The sequence below is a fragment of the Ixodes scapularis genome, unplaced genomic scaffold, assembly GCF_016920785.2.
Source record: "Ixodes scapularis isolate PalLabHiFi unplaced genomic scaffold, ASM1692078v2 PGA_scaffold0__279_contigs__length_252992795, whole genome shotgun sequence".
In the NCBI taxonomy this organism is placed as follows: Eukaryota; Metazoa; Arthropoda; class Arachnida; order Ixodida; family Ixodidae; genus Ixodes; species Ixodes scapularis.
The window spans coordinates 21,462,603-21,476,116 of record NW_024609835.1 but is presented as its reverse complement, the minus strand read 5'-3'; the positions used below and the strand labels follow the sequence as shown (position 1 = coordinate 21,476,116).

At 42.6% G+C, this 13,514-nt stretch overlaps 1 protein-coding gene across 1 annotated transcript in view; it reads left to right on the top strand.

Annotated features, from left to right (window-relative positions):
• LOC8032503 (zinc transporter ZIP10) overlaps positions 1-13,514 on the top strand; it is a 45,203-nt gene that overhangs the window by 9,022 nt on the left and 22,667 nt on the right. Inside the window, exon 2 of the mRNA XM_029993356.3 lies at positions 5,950-6,106. The gene's annotated coding sequence lies outside the window, so the exon portion shown is untranslated. The remainder of the gene's footprint in view (positions 1-5,949; positions 6,107-13,514) is intronic.

Here is a 13,514-nt window from a genome sequence, read left to right as displayed (position 1 = left end):
TACAGTTAAGTTACTTTTAGTAGGAACGACGTTACTTTTCAGTTACTTTTTTATAACGCGAAAAATTTATGAAACACTAGAAACGCCCCTTACCAAGTCTTATTGCATAAAATGAGAAATCATGCTGTTTAGTTTATATTGACACTTAGCAGCAGTTGCTTTTTGGAAATAGTGCCTGAAAGTTTCCCTCGTTTGATGGCGAGCACGTCCCTGCCCTTGCTGAACAGGCCCCGCGCAACCAGAGCAACAAGCAAACCCCGCGCAAACAGCAGTACATTTTGCCTCGACTGTTGCACCAGGCCGGAGTAGTGGCGCAAATCGATATACGAAACATGCGCAGTGCGAAGTAGTGGCGATAATTAAAATACGAAACATTCGCAGTGCCCTCCGTGTGTATTGTTGTTCCACGGTTGATTCACCCGTTTAAAAAGCGTTTCCACAGAAAAAAAGAACAACCGCAACAAAGATAGGGCTTTAAGATATTCTAAGATGTAAGTGTTCTCCCAAAAAGTGCAAACGCCTGCAAAACATAACTAGACTTTTTATTACATCTATACGTGGCTATATTCGGGTCGTGACTCGCGAGGAAGAACGTGTTCACAAGTTTGTTCAAGGCCAACTTGACATTCGCAGCGTCAAAACAGGCAATTTGGAAAGCGCAAGGAATAGCTAGATTGTACTCGTTCAATGATATATTATTTATAAACAAAACTGGAAAGTAACGACAAAAGTAACGTCGCTACGTTCATCGTCACCTCAGAAAAAAGTAATAGAACTACAGTTACAAGTTACATTTTTAAAAAGTAACTCGTTACAGTTACAAGTTACCAAAAAAGTAACGAAGTTACAGTAACGCGTTACTACCCAAGACTGGATATATGTATATAAGCTGTGCCCCCACTCCGGAACTCAACCTTCTCTGCAACACATGAAACCGATATGAACGATTCAGTATGAATTGCCGCGGCTGCACATCGATACAGGCACGATACAGGACGCGAACGGGTGCGCGCCCAGATTTTACCCTAAGCGCTCACGCTAACGGCATAATGCACCATAGCGCAGAGTGTCAAAGGAAATGGACGTCCGTGCTGCCGGCGGCCCTGCCCTTTCTGTCCGCTTGGTCGGTCGCGTGTCCACTTTTTGACGACGCAGACGGCCAAAACCTAGGCAACCACTTGTCCGCCCGGTCGACGGGTTCAGTGGTGCACCGGGTCTCGTGGACATTGAGCTCAAATTGCATTTCCGCTAGCCGTTCCGTAAACTCGTGGTTCCGCGCACGCGAAGCGGATGTGGGCGGTAGGTGCATTACGTGGAAATGCGTTTTGTCGTTCGGTCGCGCTGTCATTTGTTGCGAACGCAACAGAAGTGCCATTTTATGATTGATCGCTGCGCGTCCAGAGTTCAATCCGCGAGGACGTTGGCTCTGCCGGCCTTACGCGTGGCTTGGGGACGACAGATGCCTGCCTTTAGGCTAAGTCATCTTCACGGTTTTGAAGCAACGAAATAAATATATTAAAATCATACTGATTGTACAAAAGATTTTAGCTAAGTGCTTGCCATGCTAGCTGTGTAATTTGAATTAGTGTAACTTTTTTTACCTTGTCGGATAACATATATTGCTTAATTTAATTGTAGTAACTTCTCTAACATTTTTGAATGTGTACCAAATTACGGTGATTTAGAGTCAGTATCCGAGCTATGTGTCCATATTGATTCGACTTCTTGCACGAGTTTATGGTACTCAATGAAAGTGTCACTGTGCCAGTATTTGTCCCGCGTCGAAAACTAATGAAATTGTAATTTGTGCTGGGTAAATATAGCAGTAATTTGCGCTGCTTAAATGTAGAGAGATACGTGATATTGTTTTGTATTTTGTTACCTTAATTACATTTTGTGTTGAGGTAACTATAACCTGGAACTATTTTTCAAGAATAACGTTTACAGTTATCGTTTGCTTAGTGTCTCAAAAGGAGGCACCTCCGAGAAAAAGTAATTGATATGCGAAATTACAGTAATCTACGCCTATAGGTTTCGATGCAGACGATTTTTTATTTCTCTAGTGTTGAACTTTGATGTCGCAATTTCTTTGATGCAAGCAGTACTTAAACAATGCAGTAAACCAGACGTGTTTTTATAAAGAAGAGGAATGACGATCACTTTAAGGTAAAGAAACTATATAATATATTGTGACGCTTAGAAAGAGGCTATTACAAAAGTGCCCCTTTTTGCTCTTACTGTTTCAAGTTTGGTATGAGTAAATAAGTAATGTGACTCAGTTTCTATTTAAATTTTAGTTGTTGCATAATTCCCATCTGTCAGAATATATGAAGTATATTTTTAATCTTTTGTAATGTAAGCTACCTTAAGGCCCGTTCGCACACTGGCGACCGACTATGACTGAGTGAGACACGATCGGTATTTAAGCCTCTTGCGATGCCTTACGACCGGATTTGCTTCAGCTGAGCCGATTGTAAGCCCTCAGAAAAGGCTTAAATACCGGTCTTATCTCAGTGGGTGGTAGTCAGAGGAAAATAGTTAACGGGCCTTTAGAGTTACGCAGGTATCGGGTCTCTTTAAACTAGTTTTCTGCATGCAAACACAGAAATGCAGGTCACAGTCAAACTATAGCGTATCAACGGGTAGCATTTACGTGTTGCTGTCCAAATTGAGGTAGTGAGTAGCGTTGCTGTCCATGCTATAAAGGCGAGATTCCGTCGCCTTTGATAAACATACTGCTATTTTGTTGAGAAGTGAAGGAAAGCAATATCTCGGATAAAATGTTTTGTAGCCCTTCCCCCCCCCCCCCCCCCCCCCCCGGGCTCCTAGTTGCAACACCGACCACATCCACAAAAGCAACAGTAACAAACAAACGATATTCGTTTTCGGTGATACTTTGAGTAACATTTGGAGATTGAAACCACAGAGTTGCGCAGATATGTGAATCAACTGAATTATCTTCCGGTATGAACACAAATTAATGTTTTTCTCCTTCTAAAAGTAAACCGACTTTTTTTTTTTAATTTTGCGTAATTTTATAAAATACAAATAAAACTCAGTTGTCTGGTTGGTTGAAAATTATCCAAGTGTTATGAAAAGGCAAACAAATAGATACAAAAATACACAAACCGACAGTCTATGTTTTTAATGTCTTACAATCGGTCAAATTTTTTAGCGAGTTTAGTGGTTTATATTTTTTTTTTTTTTTTTACAGAGGAGGACGAGTAATTCTTGTCTCGTTCGGCTGATCAAATCTCAGTGAGAAGGCCAACCTGGACATTGACATGGGTTGAGCGAAGTTGAGATAGAATATCTCCACTATGCACTTGATGAAAAAATTTAAACTGAGATAATCTGAAGTACGCTGAACAGAGATACGCGTATTTTACTTCTTTACCGAGGTACGTTTTTATAACCTTTGGAGTCCTCTATAGACCTCGCTTTGCCCCAATCAGTGCAATTTACCTCTTTAAGATTGCGCCTTTGTTGCCCTCGTGATGGCTTGAGAGGGGGTATTAACCCTTTTGGTTTGAGAGGGGCTTTAACCCTTTTATTGACGGGTTCTTTTTTTAGGTTTTTTCTGGCCGCAAGTTGAATAACAATCTTGTTCTTAGTAACACTGTAGCATGCTTTGCAAAGCATATTTATTGCTAAGAGACACGTTTTCTTATGGGCAAAAATACAGGGTGTTTTTTTCAGAACATACTTATGCGGTTTGTGCAGGTCAGTCCTAATAACCAGTAAACTAATTGCGAGAAAGTTGGTAATTCACTTTTGTTTAGTTAAAGTAGACATGTTGTTCCAGTTAAAAACTTGCTGAGCCTTAAAAAAAAAACCACTGGATCAGTAATCTTTAGAAATACTTCAGCGCGTGAGAAGCGCACTGGTGTGCTAAAGTTACCACCCGTGCAGCAGAAGCAAGGCTACCGGTGCTATAACGCGCCGGCGCGGTTTTTCTGTTTTTTATGGTAACTCCAGCCTAGCACTTGTTACACGAGTAGTACCTGTAGCGCACACTGCACTCTCAAAGTATTTCTAAGATGTATTGATTTAGTGTGAAGACTGTGACTGCGCATGCGAGTTTGTGGTAGCCAATCATGTTGTTCAACACCTCAGACTACGGCGCAAAAAGAAGGAAAATATTTCAGTCGGAGGAACAGACATAGGGAAACGTCTCAACTTGAGACGTTCGCTCCTGTGTCGGTTTTTTCGACTAAAAGTTTTTTTTTTTATTTTCTGTATCACAGTCATTAAATGACATAATTGATTTAGTGGTTTTGGAAGACGCTCAAAACGTTTCTAATTGAAACCGTATGTCTATTTGCACGAATTAACAAATTTTACTTAATTAGCCAGCTGATCGTTACGATTATCCCGCCTATACTATGTCTACCTGGCCGTAAAGCTCACCTCGCAAATCACTTACGTGTAGCTTTCACGACTACTTATAAGCAAATCTGTTAAACTTAAAAAAAAAACTATACTTGTTAGTGAGCCCGTTGGTAATGATGTATGTTTAGAAAGGGTTATATACGTAAAGACAAGATGTGTTGTCCCGTCCCCTGTCTTTACGTATATAAGTCTTTCTAAACTTACATTAAAACAAACTGTATTAATTTGACCTATTGGGCTAGTTGGTTTCAAGTGAGCATCTTGCGAAGAAACAGCGGCAAAAAACTTGGACAAGGCTAAAGAATAACACACGACAGGACATCGCCGTCCTGTCTTTTGTGTTTCTTTTTGCCCATGTTCAAGTGTTTGTGCGGTTATTTCTTTCCAAAACACCCTGTATAATTGTTGTTGGCATGCCTCCAAACGAGGACATTTTTGTCGCATTGTACTATGATACGCGGTGCTATATAATGGCACTTCTTCCCTGCATCCTGAAGCCACTTTTTAATCGGTGTTAGTCGGCCTTTTTGTGTATTCAGAACTATATATGTTGTTGTCAATGTCGTTGAATACCGTGTTCATTAGTTATTTTTAGATCTCAGTGTTTGACCAGAAAGTACAAGGTTGAATAACTCAAATTTACCATTCTCTAGCAGCGAAGGAGCACACTAAAATAGAAATCGCTAAAGCAAGAATTGTTACTTTTAAACAAAAGGTGGCGCTACTCATTAAAATATTGTTTTCATCACTGGCAATGTACATTAAAAAGATCGTGAGCCAAGTTGGAAGGCGGCGAGAAGAAAATCAAAACAGAAACCAAAGAGGAACGCGTCCCAATGTACTCGAGTGTGGGAGTCAAAGGCTCTATGATCATATACGCGAATTCTAATAAACTTATGGAAAAAGAAATATATATATCACAAGATTTACACGGGGTTCAACGATGAAAAGGGTGTCTCTTATCTTTTGGAAGTACAGCTGCTGGAAAGTTCAGTTAATGAGGACTCGTTCCTCTGTCCTGTCCTGTCATGTCCTGTTCTCCCCTCGTTTTCGTCCGTGTTGTTTTGACGTATCACACTAGGATGCAAAACCAACTAGCCCAACTAGCCATCCTTATCCAGTTAGTCAGCTAATGTTTTGCTAGGACTCAGCACGCTTCTTTAGGCAGATTAAAAGTTCTTTTTAAATTAAAAAGTTGTTTGTGTGCGTGTGTGTGTCTGTGTGAACTATGAGATATCCTTTTGGGTCGTTCCCATGGTCTCCTTTCCGGGTTTACCTGCACAAGTAAACGACCTTTGCATTTTATTTTTATTTTGCCCGTCTTTAGGGCTATGAAGAGCCATGTGCGGAACATTCCTCTTTACTTATAAAATATAGCTACCTGTTCCGCTCTCAATGATTATTGTACTGATGCTGTTTTTGAACGCAACGCTGAGCGTTCAAAGAAATATTTCATGTTTGGTCGTTTGAATGTTAAATAAACGTGCTACTTATTTCTTCTTCCAAAACTGCGGCATATCCCTTAACAGAATAGCTCCTTTTTTTCTTTTTTTGCAGCTCGATAAGGCAACGACAGTCGAGACAAGCATGGTGGATTTCTTTGGAGACCTGGCGTGTCGTGGGTTTTCGTGACTTGGCCCTGGCGTGAACTTATCGTACAGATACGCACTTCCAAGAAATGAACATCGGCCTTCCTGACCGGACGTTGGAGAAGGTAATCTATCACTGGCTAATACATCTGTTTTTTTAGGTGAGGAGGTTGATAGAATATAAGATGTTAAGAAAAAATTAAGCATAAAACAACGAAACGCGGACAGCACATCTTTCGTTTTTCAACTCGTATAAATACGTGTTAAAAGTCGAAATATGTGCTGTCCGTGTATGCCCATGTATTTTTAACTAATATTTCTTTATCACTTCTTGTGTTGCGCACAACCATGAACCAGTCGATGCCTACGCTCGTAGAAATATGTACATAGATATTATCTTTAGTTAAAATATTAAACTCACCTAATAATTTTAAATAGACCATGCATTATAATATTTCTTTAATATGTGCAGTATATGTAAATGTCTTCCTTTGATTCTCACAGTTTTAAAGAGGGAATCAAGAACCAATGTAAAAACTTTTTTAATTTAAAATACCAGTTTGTTTACAAAGCCTCGTTGAATTTTCACGCTTTTTAGCGATCTGTATCAAGCACCCCTTGAGGGTACGTGGCACGATAGGACATTTGCCACAAAGACGAACGAAACTTTATCAACTAAGCACCTAGAATAAAAAAATATGTGGTCTATTTTGTGAAGGACTCGCTAAATATTGACATAGCTGAGTGCTTTATCCCAAATACTGGGCACAGTTTCTTTCTTTGAGATATTGATCTCTGATCTTATCTACACTCTGGGATGACCCCGAGTGTATGCTGCTCCGTGATGCAGTCAGACCACCAATTATTGTGTTGCCTTGGATCAATTAGGTTAATGTGAACGGTGATTGGTATTATGCTGACATGTCTATGCAGGCGCAGAGACAAAAAAAGCATCTATCTTTTTTTTTTTACCACAGAAACACCATCGTACCAAGAGTACCTCCAACTGAATTAACTGTTTACTGAAAGACCAATCCTTGCTTTAGCGAGTGAAATGCGCAAAAGTATACATGATGGACACTCTGGGAGTGTAGGCAATGGAAGGGAAAGCCGCCGATGGAGTACCAAGCTATTTTGGCAGCGAAAGTCGAGGAAATTCCAGAGGATGTAATACGTTCGTGGCCTGTCGGGGTTTTGCAACTTTTCGCTTTCTACTTTGCATACTAGGTTTCCGGTCTTTCGCAAAGTTCATGGTCACGAGCGTATTTAAAGCCGGTTACTTTCCAACGCGATTCTGCCCTAAGCATATTGGAATGGTACGCGACTGAACTGTTAGTTGAAGATCGGAAACGTTCGCGGCCATACAATCGAGGCTGAAGTCATGCAACCCGAGTACACGACACCGAGGTAAGATAATGATGCGAGCTACCAAATTTAAAAGTTAGGCTCTACCAATGTTTTCAGCCCTAAAGCAGCTTCTGTTCTTGTGCCCTATAATTCAGGGCCAATTGGTATTTGTGGCTAACTCACATAAAATATTTATTTTAATTAGATGTACGTATGCTGGCAGAGTTTGAGTTATTTCTAAACGAGATATGGTCGAATCTTAGCGATACTATGATTCTATTGATGTATACAGCCATTGAAGAAGCGAAACAGTCGAATACATGTGAACTGTCATAATGAATAAGGCATATTTCAAAGTAAACTTGGGAACTTCGTGCAGTAGTCATTTTCTGAACGACAAAATGCTAGACACCGTTCGCAAAAAACAAATATATATTTTGTCTTGTGATGTTAAACTTGAGTTCTCTAACTTAACGGACTCTATAGTCCGTTGCAGCTCAAGAACGAAGGCCGAGGATAAGACGGGCCGGGGAGGAGGAAGCAGACAGAACGCTAAAGAGAGAAGGAGGTTTCCTCCTCTCTTCTTAGCGTTCCGTCTGCTTCCTCTCCAGATGTCTGCCTTAGCTTCGTTCTCGAGTTGCAACGGACTATAGATATTTAAAAAGTACACGACTTGCGTGCGCTAAAATGCGCTTCCTGTCGACATTCACTGACAATAAAAGTACAGAAAAGTGAGTGTGTACTTTATTTCTAAGCCAATATAGGGATGGCCTCAAATAATGCTCAGTAAGCAAGACTTTAAGATGACCCAACTTTAATATGCGTGCCTTGTCGTGCTCATACCATTATGAATGATTTGCACTGCTTGTATGTTTTCTAGGGCTGGGCGTCGCTTCAAATTTGTAACGAATTAATCGCTACCCTTTACTCAATTAATCGGTATCGTTCATTCCCACGTATAATAGTTTTGAAAGGTCAAAGTTACTCATTTTGCCTTTGCTCGGCGCAATGTAAAATTCCGGATTTTGAATGAACCTTGAAGTGTAGTTGAGAACGGTCAAAAGACAGCCACACTCACAAATTAAAACCTACATCAGCCGTAGAAACAAAGCGGTTCGTCGATATTCTCCGGAAATAGCGAACTCGTTGATTGTTCACGGTAGTCTCTGCTGCGTTAGACAGCCACTTGAACGGCGATGAACTAGCTGGAACACGTGGAACCTTCTCCACTTCTTTGGTGTTCTCGCCCTACAGTTAACTTTAGGACAAAATTTCAGCTAAAGTTTACCTTAATATAGGTGTACTCGTCGACGTCTGCGTGATGAAAGCGTCTAACTTAATGTTTTTTTTTTGTTGGTCAAATTTAAACCGATTAACTTGGTAACAAAATTAATCACGATTAAAGCATTATGAGGATAATCGTTATGTTAATTGATTTAGTGGCCAGCCCTAGTGTTTTGCCCTGTGGTATTCTGGTATGGAGATCTACTACAATTGCTTATTTGATGAATACCTTGAATTTCTTTTTAATATCAGTGACCCATATCCTTTCGGAAAGCCCGGGCTCTTTCAAAGTCTTTAACGAGTTGTTTACACCAGTGCACACAATTTGCTCCAGTTATTATTCCGGAGAATCACTGTCTAGTGAAATAAAGAAATATGCAGATAGAATTTACAGTGGCTAGCGATATGAGCTAAAATGCATGAACGACGACCATGCAGTACAGACCACGCGGTCTAGCAGGCGGCGTGTGGCGGGCCACAACTGGAGGGGAGGTTTCTAAATGTTTGTGCTCACCCGTCGCGGGCGATACCTCCCCCATCCCCCAACGTACGCACGGCAGCCGCGCGACAGCGTGGTTTATGCTGTCTGGTCGCCGTTTGTGCGTTTTAGCTCATGTCTCTGGCCGCTTTCTTATCGCGCACAAATGAAACGCGCCATCCTCCTTTGTGAGACGTTGAAAATTCAGCACACTGCATTCTTGTCTACGAGGTGTTAGTGCACGTCGGAGTAGGCGAGCACACCCTCGCACTCCCGTTATGGTGCCTGCAATGCGTCTTCGACTGGTGCGTTAAGCGTCCACGAAAAAAATGGTCCCGAAATGGCAACAAATGACGTCACAAAAGCCGGAGGGTCATTCTCTCAGATATTGCGACCCTGGCGGTTGGTGCTAGAAATACCTGCAAAAAAACATGATTGAACGTGAGTGTCGCTGTCGTCGCTGCGTCCCAGCTCCTGGCTGCGGAAGCGTCCGTTGTCTGTCATGCTGGAGAGACACTTGCAGCAGAACAGGCGCCTGCCGCATCCACCACCGCTGCTGGGACACCACCAGGATCGCGGCGGCGACAGCATGACACTTGTATGACGTCATCAGGCGGAAATCGAGGACCACTTTTGTTACGCTCGAGGTAAACACACCGGTTGGAGACGCGTTCTATTCCCCATATAGTTTCGCTCTCCACACCGCGGTTTTATCAATTTCCAGGAGCCTCCAGGCATAGCGCTAAACTCCCTGTGTACTTCTTTTTACGAGTAACAACAACCTGTATACAAAGGAAAAAGCACATTTCGCTGGAACAAAACGACGTCATCCAGTTCAGTCTTCTGCTGTGCGCCGCCGTTCGCTTCCTAAAAACCTGCATCGTCACGCAGTAGACGCTTCAAAAGGATTTCGCTACTTGTAGGGAGCTCTTACCTAGATAGAGCAGCATGTACAGAAGGCCACGCCTTCCGTCTTTCGGATTTCGTTTGTTCCCGATAATACGCACGGGAATCAGATAAGACAACTCTTTAACAAACGTATTTCACGAACCCTGAACGTGGATTTGGTTTTGTTTTAGTAAATTTCGTAGTGCTCACTTACTTTAGTGAAGAATGTTACGTATTGTTTTGTTTTTGCTTTAGCACGGTTAGAAGTTGTAGAGCACGCGGGGATGGGGGGGGGGGGGGGGTGCAAACTATGCCATGGAGGGTTTTCACACCTAGCCATGCAGTGGGAGCCTCTATCTGGGCTCTTAGACAGCTCTTAGCACTATCGCATTTACCAGATAGGGAGCATACAGTGACTCTTCCGCGATTCTGGCTTCTCTTTGAATCGGTCTTTAGTGGCCGTTGTACCCTTACTCACAAAGCGATTGATAAACGCAATGACGTCGTAGTCGGAATAAAACGGTTGTCTTTCGAGTGCTTTCTCAGTGTCGACTCAGGTATTCGACCGAGTTTCTGGCAGATCTTCAAAGCAACCGTTCCCTAGTCAGGAGTGGTAAGTTTCAGCGCACTTTTGTGACTGTCATGAAAGATGTTGTGTAGTCACTCTCTTGATCCCTTTATACATATGTATTCCGAGAGTACTCGTGCTTTATATTCTTGAAAACGTATTTGCTTATTTATGTACTCCTAAACGTTACGATACCCTTTTCCATGTTTTGGGTGCATCTTCCTGGTTTATCACGATTTAATAATGTTGTCAAGGTTGTGTATCTCTGCCTTTACTTAAAATGTTTAAACGTTATCGGTTCGCGAACTCAAACAACCAAGTTCCTCTGGATTTAGATTCCCCAAACGTTCATCTTTTGAAGTTTCGCCTTACCTAGTTTGAGAGCATTGGGCCTCGTTTCCATTTTGGTTCATGAACAAATTCACCGCTTGCGAGAACCACTGCAGCTGCGGATGTACTTTGCCTAGGGACATGAGCTAGAATGCGCAAACGGCGACCAGGCAGCACAGACCACGCTGTCGCAAGGCTACCACCATGAGCGCGTCGGTGGGGGAGAGGTATTGCGCGCGGCGGGTGAGTGGACGCATTTAAGCACCTCCCCTACCTACGTGCTGACCCTCCACTCACTGCCTGCTAGACTGCGAGGTCTGTACTGCCTGGTCGCCGTCTGCGCATTCTAGCTCATATCGCTGGCCACTGTATACAGTGATAAACAAAACGAAATGGGCCAGCGGAGTGCGTGAACTCGTGTACCAGCTGCGACATATGCCGGATGAAACCGTGGGATTTTTATGTCGCGAGTCGCACATGCACGTTGCGGAGCCAAGCAGCCAGCGGCTGTTCGCACTCGGGGCGCATCCATCCGATAGGTGATTACTACGGAACATGCATTTCAATCTTAGTTACATTTATGTTGTCCCAAGTTGTGTCTAATCATCGAGTGACACTCGCAATTTTAAGTTGTCCTTTAAGATGTGAAGTTATGTTGTCCCAAGTTGGAAAACAGCAAAAGAAAAGGAAAACATATTATGTTATACTTTGTCTCATCCTACAATGGACTAAAGGCAAAAGCTGCGTACCGCCAGATACAGTCACGAGCCACTTAAAAATTGCCTGGTATTTCGCTTCGACGCACGTATCGCTGCCCGCGCCTCGGATCACTGATGGGGATGAGCGGACAGTGGTCCGAATCGAATGGCACTGAGTGGCTCAGGGGCGGATGCAGGAATTTTGTGAGGGGGGGGGGGGGGGGGGGGTCAGGTGTTGGTCAGCGTACCATGTGTTTAGGAACCCCCTCTCCTTCGTTTTACGCCCTAAATTTTACACATGCAGAAATCAAGAGGGGGGTCAGGACATCCGGACCTCCCCCTCTAAATCCGCCTTTGGACTGGCTCATCAATTTTGCATTGGAAAGAAAGCTGAGACATGCAGTCTTTTTGCAGTGTCGAAGCTATAGAAATGATGCAGCGCTCTTTGATTCGGAGCATTATAAGTCCATACCTTCACAATGCTAAGCATGTCAGAGTTTTGCGTGGAACTTGACTGTACCTGGCGGCCGACGCTTTGCCCTTTAGCCCATCGTAGAATGAGACAAGGTAGAGTCAATCTCATTAAAAAAATAACACATAAGTGCCACGAAACAAAATACTTATTTAGTATAAAGTGTGAGCTCACTGCGCGAGGTGGTGACTAATTTCACAACCTTAACCTTTAGAAAAAGAAAAAAAAACTGTGAACGCTACCGCAAAGAAAACAACGCGGTCATGTTTCAAGCTTATGGTTGGCTTTAATCATTTATCGGCGGATGCACCCCGAGCACGAACAGCTGATGACTGCTTGGCTCGGCTATCAGCATGTGCGACGGGCCGCACCAGATTACACGGCTTCACCCGGCAGATGTCGCAGGAGGTACGCGAGGCCATGCACTCCGGTGGTCCATTCCGTTTCGCTGACCACTGTACTCGTCAAGATTCACCAGAATTTATTAATGCCTGCTTTAGTGAGTCAGGAATCGGTTAATTCAGAAAAACGTATTCATAACTTGAAAACTTTCAACGAAAACCGCTAGTGCAGTTCGCGGCCGTAAGCCGCGAAATAACTTGAAAATGCTTAAAGACGTAAGATCTCTGTACAGCTAAAAATTGATAACCCTTATCGCACAGAGTATCGTGTAATCACCGATAAAATAATCTTAATATATATAGTATTTTATGCCCGACCAGCCTTAAACGTAGCGGTCATAAGCTTAGAAATTGTCATAAGACATACGTCGTGTCAATCAGAAGCCCATTATTACCGTAAAAAATATGCACTAGACATGAAAGATTATAGCGAGTTTTAGTATTGCGTATACGACCAAGCGCAGGCACAGTGCGTTTCCGTTGCGGTTACGTGTTCTAAACTGCGGAGACTGAACTGCGTCTCTGATATGCACATGGTGACATCGCGCATGCGCAGTGGGGTGTGCGATACACTAACGGACTGCGCTTGCGTTTCGTCCCATACGCATCATTAAAACTCTCCTACGTGTTATCAGGTTTCTTTGCGTTGCGGTAACGTTTATGGGATATTTATTGTGTTTTAGAAAACCTATTGTAACTGAGAACATCACTCCTTTTTTTTTTTGTTTTCTTGGTATCTTGTCTGTATATGCTACCTTCCGTGAAAACGTACGCAATTGAAAAGTTGAGAAGGGTATAATCTCCCAGATGCGATACCCATTGTGTAAAGTAGTAATGAAGAAAAACTATTTATTGAATTTTGACGTCTTGTTAAGAATCGACGATTCCACACGGCACGAATTGGCGTCTTGCGGTGTGCAATGAATGTAGGGCTTTCAAGAATAATAAATTATGATGATGAGGAGTGATGGTGATGATCTAAAAAAACAGAACCTCTAAGATTTACACTTCAGGCTTGTATGCTCTATCTTGCTATGTATTAGTGTGAACGTTATGAATATTATCGA